Source organism: Canis lupus, chromosome 18, assembly GCF_003254725.2.
Source record: "Canis lupus dingo isolate Sandy chromosome 18, ASM325472v2, whole genome shotgun sequence".
NCBI lineage: Eukaryota > Metazoa > Chordata > Mammalia > Carnivora > Canidae > Canis > Canis lupus.
The window spans coordinates 31,839,289-31,853,299 of record NC_064260.1 but is presented as its reverse complement, the minus strand read 5'-3'; the positions used below and the strand labels follow the sequence as shown (position 1 = coordinate 31,853,299).

The 14,011-nt window shown below is 53.1% G+C and overlaps 1 protein-coding gene and 1 long non-coding RNA gene across 4 annotated transcripts in view; one reads left to right on the top strand and one right to left on the bottom strand.

Annotated features, from left to right (window-relative positions):
* The window catches only part of LDLRAD3 (low density lipoprotein receptor class A domain containing 3), a 232,808-nt gene that overhangs the window by 206,469 nt on the left and 12,328 nt on the right, over nucleotides 1-14,011 (top strand). The gene's annotated exons all lie outside the window — the stretch shown is intronic.
* LOC112663488 (uncharacterized) lies at nucleotides 6,157-10,381 on the bottom strand. The gene is made up of 2 exons (XR_003139288.3): nucleotides 7,596-10,381; nucleotides 6,157-6,791 (listed from the first exon to the last, which is right to left on the bottom strand). It is a non-coding gene; the product is annotated as an uncharacterized LOC112663488 (long non-coding RNA).

Sequence of the window (14,011 nt, the reverse complement as noted above, 5' to 3'; positions counted from 1 at the left end):
TCTTGCTGGGTCCTCACCAGGCAGGGAGAGAGAGAGCGAGCAAGCTCTCTGGTGTCCCCTTCTTCGGAGGGTGCAGATCCTCTGAGAAGAGTCCCACCCTCATGACCTCATCCAACCCTAATTGCCCCCCAAAGGCCCTACCTCAGATAGCATCACGTGTGGCTTAGGGTTTCAACGTGTGAATTTGGGGGAGGGGACACAGATATTCAGGCCATAACCAACAGGTCTTGGGACTCGGGGTGAAGGACAGTATGCAACTAAGATACTGTGGCTGGTAGAAGAGAAAATCCAGACTGTCGGGAGGGTAGGGAGGGCATCCAGAGGAGGGTGGAGGGGTGGAAGGAGTGGCAACACATGCCAGCTTTGCTACTTACTGGCTATGTGGCCTCGAGACACACGTAATCTCTCTGAACTGACCTTTCCTGCTCTCGTGAAAGGGGGGCTGGGCATGCTCGTTCACGGGCCAGCCAGGAGTTCTTTATTTATGAGTTTATGCGTCCCGGCAGCGTTCTTGGTTCATTCAATCAATCAAGAGCTACAGATTTTTTTTTTTTTTAAGATTTTATTTACTTATTCATGAGAGACACGGAGAGAGAGAGAGAGGCAGAGACACAGGCAGAGGGAGAAGCAGGCTCCATGTAGGGAGCCCAATGTGGGACTCAATCCCGGGTCTCCAGGATCATGCCCTGGGCCGAAGGCAGACGTTGAACCACTGAGCCCCCCAGGCACCCCGTAACTATGGATTGATTGGTAGGTTGGTTACCTGGGATGTGTCAGGCACTGCGTTAAGTGTTGCAGTTAAGTGAATCTCATGTGTGTTCCCAAGCCCCACATGCAGGACAGGGTGGGCACTCAGTGTTTCCTTTCAGGTCCCACACAGAACGGATCATGGGAACGGGGGTTAATGGGAGTGAGCCAGTCATGGAGCTGGTGCTCGCCCAGCACGGTGACAGACTGGGGAGAGAGAAACATTTTGTTTTGTGAAGCCCGAAAGTGAAGTGCTCTGGGTGCAGGATTGCAGTGGGTCCTGAAAAGGGTAATCGGGAGAGACATCTGGGGGTGGAAGCTGGGTGGGGCAATAATGGGAGCCACATGCTGACCTCTGAGGCTGGAGGTGTAATTACTATTAGAACGTAGAACGATAAGCCCATCGCCAGAAGATAGCCAGACCATTGGCAGGCCTCCCCACCCACCACAAATCTTGTCTTTGTTGCTAGATGGTAGAAAAATAGCCGTATGACTCCAGGGACGTTTATGAGACTGACCTCTTATTATAGCTTGACGCGAACAACCTTGCATTGGAGTTAGAAGTCATCACGTCACGTTTTTAATGCACATCGTAATTCTCAGTAACCAGGTTGTTTGCCATCATGGGTGGTGATGGGGGTTTTGTTGTGTGGTTATTGGGTTGTGTTTTGGTTTTGGTGTGAGGTGTTGGGTTTTTTTTTTTTTTTTGTATCTTTTAAATTAATTTTCAATTAAGTTTTGAAAGAACAAAGTATAAAATTAACTAACTTGCAATTAATTTCAACAGTAATTATGCAAAAATTCTAGGCATGTGAAAGATGGGGGGCACGGAATAATTAGTCGTGGATTTTTTCACTACCATAATTACCCTGATGAATATGTATGAGGCCGTTTGGGAAAGGAACGCACAGCAAGCAGTTGTATTTAATTAAACTTTTAGCTGGCTTAGCTCAGGGAGCCTGCATTGTGTTTTAGTCTCTCAGACTATTAGCAAAGCCTCCCCAAACAAATAGCTCCCAGAAACATAGAGGAGAAAGTCACAGGTGTCTTCTTGCTCAGGTATCCTCTTAATTCTGTAGACTTCTGGTTTTCTTGGACCCTCGGCATGGCATGCATCGTTGTCCAGGGGGCCGACTGGACAGTACCTCGGATTATCATTGCTATGGCAAGGAAGCCTAGCCTAAGCCTGGCACACAGGCCGCTTTGTTTTAAGTGCAGCCCGTGTCTCACACCCTCCGTTGGGCTTCCCTTCCTATCGTGCGGGATGTAGGAGCTGGGTTATAACAAGCCTATGATCAGAACAGCATCTCCTGGATTGAGCCGTTACTGCAGGCCGCTCAGTATGCTAAGCTCTTGACGTGCATTATTCTCTCTTTCCCGTCTAGCCACTGAGATCTGAGACCAAGGAACTTGCCCATGGCCGCTTGCCTAATGGCAGAGCGACGTTTGAACCCTGCTCTTTCCGACCCTATGACCTGTGCAGTGTGCCACTCATTCACTCTCCTGTTTGTCCAAGCTGGAAAGAAAAAAGAGCTAGAAATCCTTCTAGTCCTCACTTGAGGCGGCACGTGGAATTTATTCCCCTTGCTTGTTTTTCTGAGGTTGCCCTCCTGCTGCAGATGGACATACCAGGGGTATCTCAGCCCGTGAAGCAAGGCCCTGATAGGAGGGCATGACGAATAATACTGCAGAGGTAGTAGGATGGCGGTACCTCCAGGGGTGGCCACAGATGTCCCCTGAGCTCCTGGGCTGTTTTCCTACCACTGTGTTACGAGCTTTATAAAGACCAAGTCCGACCTTCTCAACACCCCAGGATGTGGCTGCTGTTATGCCCGTGCAACAGGTGAGGAAAACTGAGGAGTTTAAGTCACTTGCTAAGATTGCAAAGCCAGTAGGTGGTAGAGCCAGGATTCAAAAGCAGGCCAGGCAGCCTCCAGAGGCTAGAGTCTATACTGGACATCAGAGCATCATGTTCCCAACCCCTTTTATTATGTAAGGGCCGCCACTCACTGGGTAGGAAAAGGCCGTCTTCAGTCTTTCCTGCTGGTGGCAAGAGCCAAAGTCTCAGTGTTGGCAGTCTGGGGAGATGTCCCCTGGTTGCAAAGGAGATGATGATATTTGGGTGCTTGTCAAGAACTTTCTAGAATCTCCAGAGCAAAGGATTAGAGAAGCATAGAGCATGTCTCACTGCAGTCATTACGGGATCGTGTTTTTATTTAACACTGAGGTTCCCATTTCCAAATACAAAACCGCCAAAAGGCCTCTCAGCCTCATCCCTTCTCTGTTAGGTCAAGCTCTCTTGATCAGTGACTACTTAGGATCGTTGAAGCCCCGTCTCTTCAGGGTCAGTGGTTACTAGCTAGAATGGTGTGTGATTTCTGCAGGCAGTTACAGCTTACCAGAAGGGCCGGGATGGGCCCTAGCGAATGCTGATTCCATGGCCCTCATCCAGTTCTCATTAAGCTCGATGGCTTTAGTAAAAAAAGAAAAAAAAAAAAATCCATCACACACAGCTCCTACCAGACTGCCATTAGTGGAACCGGGAAGAACCTTTCGCCAAGTGAAGCAATTTCCTCATTCTTTAATTAAAGCAATTTGGGGCTGAATGTATTTATGGGCAGACTCGCTGAAGTGAGACAGAAGTATTTTACAGTGTGCATGTCAGAGGAAGATCACAACATCCCGGGTATCCCTCCATCGTACATAGGGCAGGTACGTACAGGCAGATCAGGCCGGAGCCAAGTCTTTATGCAGAGTCACAGGCGGCAGAAGGAGGTGAGAAACTGTGGCACGGAGAGAGGAAGCGGTTTGCCCAGAGTTGGAGAGCGAGCCAGCCAGTGGCCACACTGGCCCAGGCCCCACCTTCGGGTCCCACCCTTAGACATGCCTATCTCCTACCAGCATCCCGTTTGGGTCATCATGTCACTCTTACCCTGCAAAAGTCTGCAGAGAGCTACCAGCCCCAGGCCAGACCACCTGGCCCTGTGCACCAGCAGCCCCTGTGTACCCCAGGCTCCCAGCTCCTTCCTCCTCTTCATTAATAGGAGGCCAGAATTCTCTGGAACTAAGATTTTATATGTTCTAAGCTCTGCCTGGGGTTCAAGATCACTCTTCAATTGTTCATTCAATTTGCATTTGCCTTATTCTTAATTCGAACAAAACCTGTGAGTTTAGGGTGAGGTAAGGTGACAAAACCGTGGTCCCTTCTTGGTCTCCGCAGGGGGCGCATTCATCTTTTTATCCACAAAGAGAACCAGTAATGGGGGAAATGCCAGAAGTGACAGCATCTTTAGCTTAGGGCTCAGGGTTTTCAGAGCTGCTAAACCAAAGGAAGCAGGAAAATCTGTAACATCCCCTCTTATTCCCTCAACAGTCTTGTACAGAGCGAGAAAGGGTTAAGAGTTTGTTTATCTGCCATCAGACAAGATGCTCCAGAACAGCTCCAGCCTCAGTCTGTACTGTCGAGACCACAAGGGGAGTCTGTAATCATGACTGATGATGAGTTCTCCTCCTCTGGAGCCAACAAAAAAATAACAATTAGCTGAGTTTTCCTTTATCTCCTTCATCCATGTGTTTAATTAGTGCAATTGGACATAGATACTATTGCAAGAAAGCTTTGCTGGGATGATAGGGTGGCCAGCAAACTCTCAGAAATGATAAGGAGACTATTAATTGACAGGCATTTTGTTGGCTTCTGCCTGGAAGCTTCTGCCCTGAGTCTCCACCAAGGACTTGAGGTTGGTATTGACACCAGTGTCTCCTGGTTGCTCCGGGCGAAGGCATCACCAGAGGGACACCTGATACATAGAAACAGCAGAAGTAAGCCCGCAGCCCTCAACTTATGCCCAGGAATTATCTCTTACTTCCTTTCAACTTGAAAGTTCTGAGATTGGAGGAGGAAAACCATGGGGAATCCAGAGAACTAAATCCTTGTGAGAAAAGAGAACATTCTTTATGAAATACTGAGCGGTGATAATAATGCTTATAATGGCTAATACTGTGTGTGGTGAGCATTGTGACTGTAAGTGGATTGTAAACCCATAATTTAAGGCTTATTATCACTTACTGGTTCTACGGATATTATGAAGCACCTGATAGAGGTATGTAAGCCTGAACTTAGTGCTTGGAAGCGAGAGGAACACTTTATCAACATGACTGAAATGGGAATCCAACACTTGAGAGATGTAGGGTTTTCTTTGTAGGAAGCTGGCTGTACCAGTAACTCTGTAGCAAGGCGGGGAATAAGTGCCACAAGGTGGATCAGGTGAGGGGCCGTGGGAGGTTGTCACAGAGAAGTTATTTCTGGTTGGAGGGCTGGGGGGTGGGCGAGAAGTCAGGGAGAAAATAGTGGCCATCTGAGTCTTGAAGGCCAGTGATGTGGACAGGAGGTCATGTTGGGAAGGACATCGTAGGCCAAGAGAGCGACGGTCCTAAGAAGGAAGGGCATCTAGAACCCTTTACCCATAGAGCCATGTGACTAGTGGGACTGCCCTCTGCTTTCAGCTCTCCTAAGGCACGAGTTGACTTTACCCTTTGGACACAAGTAGCTCTTGCTCCATGTCCCTTTAGAGAGCACAGTGATGCTCTCAGCTGACACTGTGGTCCCATCTGAAGGCTCAACGCAGGGAGGGTCAGCAGCCAAGCTTACTCTCTTGGCAGGATTTGGTTCCTAGTGGGCTGCTGGGAAGAGGGCCTCAGCTCCTTGCCGGCTGGCAGGTGGAGGCCTTCCTCAGGTCCCTGTCAGGTGGACTTCCCTGCAGCACAGCTCTCACCCGGGCCCTCAGAGCAGGCGAGGGAGGGAGAGAGAACAAGCAAGCACTCAAGACAAAACAAGCCACAGGCTTTCTAGAGCCTGGTATTGGAAGTGACAGCTTGTAATCTCTCCCATATTCTGTTAGAGGTGAGAAAATAAGTCTGGCCCACCTCACAGGAAAGGGTCCCCACAGGGGTAAAGAATCAAAGGGGCCATCTTCAGGGTTGCCCACCACATTGGGTGGGAAGGGGGGAAGTGACAGGACCTGAGGTCAGAGAGGGCCTCCGAGGCCTTTTAAAGACTTTGGGTTTTAGTTTAACAGTGACTGAACTGCAACCTGACCCATCCACGAGGATTTTTTTGGTTTGTAAAACATGATAATAGGAAAAGATTGGAAGGAGACCCTAAGTGCCCGTCGTAAGTTCTGGTTAAGTAACCAGTGGCACGTCTCTTCAGGTAGCACACCACGCAGCTACTACTAGTGGAGAGTTTTAGAGTTGATTCCAGGTCCAAGGCCAGGAAATACCAGAGTCTGAAGTATTTTGATGCCAGAAAGTAAACAAGTAAACATACAGAATCATGGAGGTGCGTTGAGCAGTGGCAGGAGCTGCGCCAGCCTGGAAACGCTCCCCATAGCCAAAAGTGGACACAACCTATGTCACAAATCAAATAATAATAGTATTGGATCATAGCTTGGGGAGTAAAATAAATATTCATGAGTCTCTCTGACATAAATAAATAACCAAATAAATAAATAAATGGGAGGCAGGGGCGGATCGTCCTTACAGACAAATTCCAGGTGGTGAATGGAGAAGGTATGAGGGAACCTGAGAAGCACCATGAGAACAGGACTGTCGTCATCGCTGTGGACAAGATCTCTGATGAATACCAGTGCTGGGGGGACGTCTGAAGTCTAAGCAAGGACAGGATCGTCGCATCGTCTCAAAGGCTCTCCTCCAAGATGGTATGAACTCCAAAAGGAAAAGCTGAGACTGGACGGTGAAGATTGTCGCCAGGTGGCACCTTCGGTTGACCAGATGACCGTGGTGAACACCAGCCGTGGGCGCGCCGCAGCCATCCTCTGGTGGGACACACCGAACAGGACGCAGCACCTCGGCGACAATCTTCCCGGGAACATGCCTTCACGTCTTCTCTTTGATCGTGAAGCTACATCAGAAAAGCCCACACGGAGGGACAGTCTCCAGAATAACTGCTCGGTCTCTTCCCAAGTGTCAAGGTCAAGGAAGACCAAGCTGTCCTAGCTGAGAAGACACAGATGCTCTGCAGGCTCCTGGATTGGGTGGTAGGACAGAAGGAGAACATTAGTGGAGAACTGGGGAAGTCTGAGAAAATCCTGGAACGTAGTGAATATAATCGTTCTAAATAGGGGGACCTCTTCGTTTGGACCGTCACTCTGTGGTCACGTTGGGGAAAGCTGGGTGTGGCTCTCTGTACCATTTCTGAAACTCGCCTGTAAATCTGAACCTACCTCAAAATTAGAAGTTTTTTTTGTTTTGTTTTGTTTTTTTAAAGGAGAGCCTGGCCTATCGCAGTGCTGTATGGGTATTTATTAAATAGACGAAATGATATTTGGTTTTTAAAAGATTGGTGTGGTTCATGAGGTTAAAAAAAATTAACTAAAATTAATAGATATTTAAGACATGTGCTGAAAGTACTAGGTATTTGCTAATATATGCCTCGACTAGTTCTGGAAGCTCACATGAAAATAAAATGGTACCAGTGGTTGCCTCTGGGGAGGGGACTCTGGTGGCTGAGAGACCGATAAGGAAACAGTTGCATTTTTCTCTGCAGATCCTTTCTGACCTTCTGAGTTTTGAACCAGGCATCAATTGCCTATTCAAAAAATACATTAAAAAAATAATCTAAGCGGCCGTGGGAGCTCTGAGGTTCTGTAGGTGCCCTATCCATTCTCCGGGAACCCTAAGCCCATTGTGGTGACCCAGGATCCCCTGGCACCCTGGCTGTGCCCCAGTGGATGCTCAGTAAAGGGTTAACGAATAAGCAAGTCGCCCCGCCATTGGCCCGCCGTGGGATTGATCACGTCCATGGGATTGATCACGTCACGTCCTCTTACTTCTCTCCCCGAGGAGGCCAGCTTGGCTCTTCTCTCAGCTCCAGAAGGCTTTGACTTCTTCCCTGGCTGGTTTTAACACAGCCCCATTAGGGTTTAAAAATGCTTGCCTGAGCTCTCTGACCTGTGTTCGGTGTCTGGAGAGCTTTTGACAGGGATACATGGATTTGAAAGTGGCCTTGGGGGAACTTGGTGATTCTTTCCTCTTTAAAGAATCCAGCAAGTAACTTTGAATCCTCCACGGCCTCAAACCCTGCAGTTACTCCTGTCTTCTGGAACAGCCAGGTGCCTTGACCTGGTGCCCAGGAGGCCCTCTAGTGTTAGAATGGATCCTCCCTCGCCTTATCTTGGGGAACAGTAAAACCTCCACCAGGCCTTCATTTCAGGAAGCGTAACTGTGCGACGGCCCAGCACGGCTCAGGAGACAGGATTGCAGGGTCAGCCGGGATTGGCCAGCTGCACAGGGCGGTGGCGGCCCCAGAGAGCAGCCGACCTGACCATTCAGGTATTTCGTATCCTAGATTGACACCACGTCTGCCACTGCCAATGGGAAATCTCAGTCACTGGCTTCCACAGGCCACAAAAAGCAAGAGCTCGGGGAGGCCTTGCAGGAAGGTTCCTGATTTCTTGGTTAACTTCCTGTGCAGTTCTAGCACCTTCTCACAGTCACTACCTTTTGCATATTCCAAAAGAGACTGAACCCTGGGTAAAAGCGGCCGGTATACCTCTCAGCTCACGGCTCGTTACCTGTCGGTCTGCTCAAGGAATCAAGATTAGACCCGTGGGGGCCAGACGGTCAGTATTTGGGGCTCCGTGTGCCCTAGAGCCTCTCGTCAGCCACAGTAGCACAAGAGCAGACGGAGACTCTGCGTAAAAGAACGGCCGTGGCTGCGTTGCAGGAGCCCGTGATTTGTAAGAACAGCCAGCAGGCCAGCCTTCGCTGATGCCCGAGCGAGAGCATGGGGTGCTGGAAGGCAAGGGGCTCCAGTCAGGCTGTAGAAGAGTCAAGGGCCAGATCAGAGAGGCCTCCCTAGGCCATCGTTAGAAAGTCGGATTTCGAGTGCAAAGCAGCCGTCTTATGTGCTTCCTCAAAAGCTCGCTGAACGCAGCGTGGAGAATGGAGGGGAGCGAGTAGAGTAGGGTTGGACCTTGGGAGGCCACTCGGAAGTTCATGTGGGGATCCACGGTAACTTGTCCCAGCATCTGGCACCGGACTTGGCAGGAACCCGCCGGGACATCCAGCTCCAGGGAGGCTGGGGGGGCCCTTGGGGGATCGTATTGGATACCCGATGGTTGTTTCCTCAGCGGCCACTAATGAGATTGGTTTGCAGCAACAGTGGCGTGCCCGAGGTCGGCTCCCCGTCTCCCTGGCTTTTCAGGTCAGCCTCTCCCTGCAGTGCTATTTGTGTAGGAGTGCGCGACCTCCCAGACTGGAGCTAGCGTGGCAGGACTCGGCTGGGGCTGCTGACGCTGCAGGCTCCGCCGACCCGGGTACTGGAGTTCACCGAGCCTTCTTAGACCAGAACCCAGCTGACCTCCGAGTCCTAAGAATCTCTGCTAAGCATGGATTTTGCAGCTCCCGCCAAACACTCCGGGCGAAGAGACACAGTAAACAGTAGGAAGGGCGATTCTGTGCAGCCGGCCCCATTCAGCAGACGCCAGGAGGCCTGTGCTTCTGCTGGACACAAGCACTGGCGGGCACTGGCGAGCGCTGATGGGCACTGGTGGGCACTGGCGGGCAGGAGCAGCCTCGGGGCCAAATGGGGGAGCCCAGGTTGCCTGAAGCCACTGTGCACACAGGAGGCCGAGTGCCCCGGAGTCTCCCCCTTGACGGTTAGGACGATGAGAACAGCGATCCCGGTTCCTGACTCATCACCAAGGCTCCCGCACCCGCCTGCTGGCGCAGGCAGCTTTTGCTCTCTGTGGTCGTCAGTAGAGGAGGCACCAAAGGACTGTCCCCCGCCGCCCCGCCTTCCTTGCACTGTGCTCTTCTGCTGACATTTTTGCTAGCCGTGACAATTGAATGGAGTCCTCAAAAGGCCACCCAGGCCCTCACTCCAATTATCCTCATCACTGAGTTTGGGTAGCAATCTAAGCTCCTAATTTAAAAAAAAAAAAAAAAGCCGTTTTCAGCCTTAAACAGCCAATTAAGTTCCTTATTCTCCAGCCAGTTCTGTAACTGCCCTGTGCCTATTTCTTAGCAGAGGCCGTTGAGCACCGAGCTCCCCGGCTTCTCACTGGCACCTTCTGCATCAGAGGCCGAGATCAAGCTCTGGGGGCGAGCGGCAGTTCCTAGTGGGCTTCAGAGAGCTCTGGGATCACAGGCGGTTTCCTCCGAGCCAACACGCCCGCCTTGGCCAGGAGCAGCTTGTGAATCAAGGGCCGCCGGCGGCAGCTGGCTGTCTCAGGACACCTGCCGAAGAGGCAGGGCCTTTCAGGGCTGCTTCCCTGCCCTCTGCCTAGGAGAAGGCGTGAGTGAGGGACACGGAGGATCAAGACAGGACCCCCTTGGTCTCTTGGAATCCATCAGAGCAGCGGAGAATTTCCTCGAAGACGTCCACTTCCTTCTGTCCTCAGTTTTACAAACTCTCATGTCGGACTCCCCTCCCCTCCCTCTCATTTTCCATCTGATCTTCGGGTGCTCGTCTCCCGCCTCTGGACGGTCCTCACGTCCCTAGCTCCCTCCCTCCTGGCAGATGGGCCCCGTCCCCTGGTTTCGGGCTCCGGCCAGGACAGCTCCTGCTGTGGTCCACCCGATGTGGGGCCGGCGGGCGGTGTGGATTTTCCCATCACCCTTCTTCTAGTTAATTTTAGAAACTTGAGTTGCCATGGCAATGGTACAGTGGGGTTTCCATGGTTCTCTTGTGACTCAGCCATTTGCCGGTCTGCCGTTTAAATTAAACTTTTTCAGTTCAGTGGGGACACGAGGCATGCTTGGAATAGGGACCTGTCAAGGTGCTGTGGCCCCCACGAGATGGGTAAACAAGAAAGTCAGAGTGCGTAGGGGATGCTTTTGGTTTACAATGACCGTTTCTGGAAGCTTCTGTGCTAGAGAGAATGGGCCCTAGGCAGTAGAGGTAATCTGAGGATGCCTGAGAGATGGGGATCCCAGGGTCTCTCCATGCAGTGAGCTCCCCCAGGGTTGGCTGTTTGGGTTCTGGAGTCCCCAGCACTGAGCACACGGCCAACCCTCAGTGTAGGCCGAATAAGTGGATATCAATGAATGTGCTCTCAGCCAGGCTTTCCTCCTCCTCGGAGAGAGCGTGGAGTCCTAACCGCTAGGCCACCAGGGGTGTCAGTTCCCATCCTTCCTTACAAGGCCACAGCCTCTGTGTCCCTAAAACCTAAAATCCCACGGTCTCCTTCCTGTCTCCTCCGGGTGGAGCATCCCCTCCCCCCCGTGGCATCCCCCCCACTGGCCAGCACTCGTGAAGCCCTTTGTAACTGCGTGCGAGGGGACCAGACTCACAGGTGCCAGGAAGTCAAGAGCAAGCTCAGCGTCGGCCCCCTTGGCTCCCGTCTCCCACGATGGCCCTTGGTGTGGGTGAGGATTCTGCGCCGGGGGCGGGGTTCCCCCTGGTTTACAGACATACTTCATAGCTGCCACCCGCCGCCCCGAGTCCCTCATGGTCTCTGGCAGAACTGGGGCTCAAGCCAGCCTGAGCCCGAACACCGGCTCTGCGCCGCAGGCCGCAGCGTGCTTGGGCCCGGCTCCCCCGCATCTCCCGTCCCCCACATCCTGCAGCTGCCCGCTCCCCGCGTGAGCAGGAAGGGCTGGGGTGAGAGGCAGCCCCGCGGGCACCCAGGAAAGCTCTGGATGGATCCTGCTCTGGGCCGGGGTGGCCCCGGGGCTGGGAGGGCGGTGGGAGGAAGGGAAGCCAAGCGGAAGGCGCCCCTGGGAAGTGGAAGGTGCGGGGCAGTGAGCGGCGCAGAGCCCGGGTAAGTCCCGGGTCCCCAGGCCACCTCGGGAGAGGAGCCCGTGTGCTCTGGCTGCAGGCGCCCAGCCCTGTGCTGGGGCGGGGGGGACTGGGTGACTCTGGGAAGGGGTGACGTTGCCCCCGTCTAATTGATGACAGGGGAGGTTCTGGAAGGATGGGGCCCTGTTTTTGTACCAAACCCCTGGCCCATCCTCTACAGTCCTGGGCTGGCACAGCTTACACCTCGTGAATCTCTGGGTGTTGGTCGGACACGCCAGGGCTCAGGTTGCAGCTCTGTCACTTTCTGGCTGTGTGACCCGGGAATCACGACCTGACGTCTCTGAGACGTTCCCACCCGTGAGGCTGAGCTCCTGGCCACGAAGCACTTGGCACATTGGTGTTTAGTCTCACGTGGAGGACGCAGGGGCCTGTGGTAGGAGGACCACACGCTGAGACCAGACTTTGAGAGTCACCGGAGTTAGAGACCCTCTGCCCACTTTCTCCCACGCAGCATCTTAGGCGTTGGGAACACAGTGATGACTGAGCAGGATACGGCCCTGCCCACCCAGTTACATTCCAGTAGGGAAGAGGTGATTGCATACAAATACGGCAGACGGTGACGGGTGGGGACAAGGGCTGTGACAGAAGATAAGGCCAGAGGAGGGAGGGGACAGATGGAGAGGCTTGGCGGTGGCTCAGAAAGTCTTCCCACTGACACCGATCTGGGACAGGGACTTGGGTGGGATAGAGTGTGAGTCATGCAGATTCCCGGGAAGCAGCATTCAGAGCAGAGAACATGCAGCACGGGCAAAGGCCCTGGGGCAGGCATGTGCTTGGCGTGTTCTGAAACCACAGAAAGGAGGCCAGTGAGTCTGCAGCGCGAGAAGCTGGGGAGGAGCAGAAGTAGAGGCCGTGGTAGAGATTCGGACTTTATATGGTATGAGGGGAGCTGCTGGAAGGTTCTGAGGAGGGGAGTGACGTGAACAAAGGCATTTGGGTTCCAGAAGTCCCACTATGCAGCTAAGGGAACAAAGGCCAGAGGGTGAGTGGCGGTGGGGCAGAGGCTCCCAAGGTGGGGACAGGGGTGGCCGAGGGGAGGGTGCGGGACCAGGACAGGCTGGGGGCTGGTATGCAGGGTGCTCCCTGGGATCAGCTATGCCTTGCGCCCCTCTTTGAGGAGTCCTTGTCCCACCAGCACTGGGAGCAGTGGGACGGAAGCCCCAGAGCCCAGGGTGCATGAAACCGCCTTCCTTCTAGGGTGCGAGGGTCCGAGTGGTCTTGCTGAGACTTTCTGGAACCTCCAGGAGGGGTGAATGAGGTCGTGTCAGTAAAGCTGCTTCTTGGGAGCCCCTCTCCTAAGGCTTCTCTTATCAGCCTTTTCTCCGAAATTATTCAGGAAGGTTTTGCACTTGGCAGCTCCAAGGGCGCCCGCTCAGCAGTTCCTGGGCAGTCAGCGTTCCCGGGCGGGCGTGCCAGCAGCCGGCTGATCCCGCAGGGGCCCGCGCGCACCCGCTCACCCAGGCCGCCTGCGCTTCCTGCACCCTGGAAGGGGCCAGCTCCTGCCCAGCGCGGGTGGCGGGTGTCAGGAGGCTCAGCAGCTGCTGAACCCCGACGGGAGCTGCTCTGCGCAGCCGGGGGTGGGGGGCTGAGGCGTTCGCTTCTCAGCGTCGGCCTCGTGAGTGGGCAGCTACAGCCACAGAGCTTCCTCCGCACCGTAGGGCCAGGGGTGCCCCTGTCTGCCGTGTAGCAAGCCAGCTTCCAGAACGTGGGGAAGGTGCTTTTCGGGAATATGACAGGTGTCCTGTCCATCTCAGCACCGAGGTTGGGGAAGTAGCCATGTCCCCCCATGAACATGTCTCTGAAAGCCGCTCAGAAGTCCCATACCGCAGCCGTCAGTCACAGCTAGGCTCTGTAGGGGCGCCCAGGTGGCTCAGTCGGTTAAGCATCCAGCTCTTGATTTCGGCGCAGGTCATGGTGTCAGGGTTGTGAGATGGAGCCCACGTCGGGCTCTGTGCTGGTGGCGGAACCTGTTTAAGGTTCTCTCTCTCCCTCTACCCCTCCCCCTTCCTTCCCTTAAAAAATAAATAAATAAAATAAAATAAAATAACTAGGGTTTGTTGAGTGTGTACTGTGTGCCAGACCCTGTTCTAAATTTTTTAAATGTATTTTCTCTTTTTATCCATAATCAACCTATGATTATGGGTGGGTTCTACTGTTATCCTGTTTCACAGATGAGGGCACAGAGAGGTAAAGTAACCTGATCTAGGTCACACAGCTCATAAGTGACAGAGCCGAGAATTATATCTAAACAATTCGGCTTCCAGGGACGCCTGGGTGACTCAGCCGTCGGCCCAGGCCGTGACCCTGGAGTCCTGGGATCGAGTCCCACATCGGGCTCCCTGCATGGAGCCTGCTTCTCCCTCTGCCTGTGTCTCTGCCACCCTCTCTCTGTGTGTCTCATGGATAAATAAATAAAATCTTTTTAAAAAATAAATAACTGAG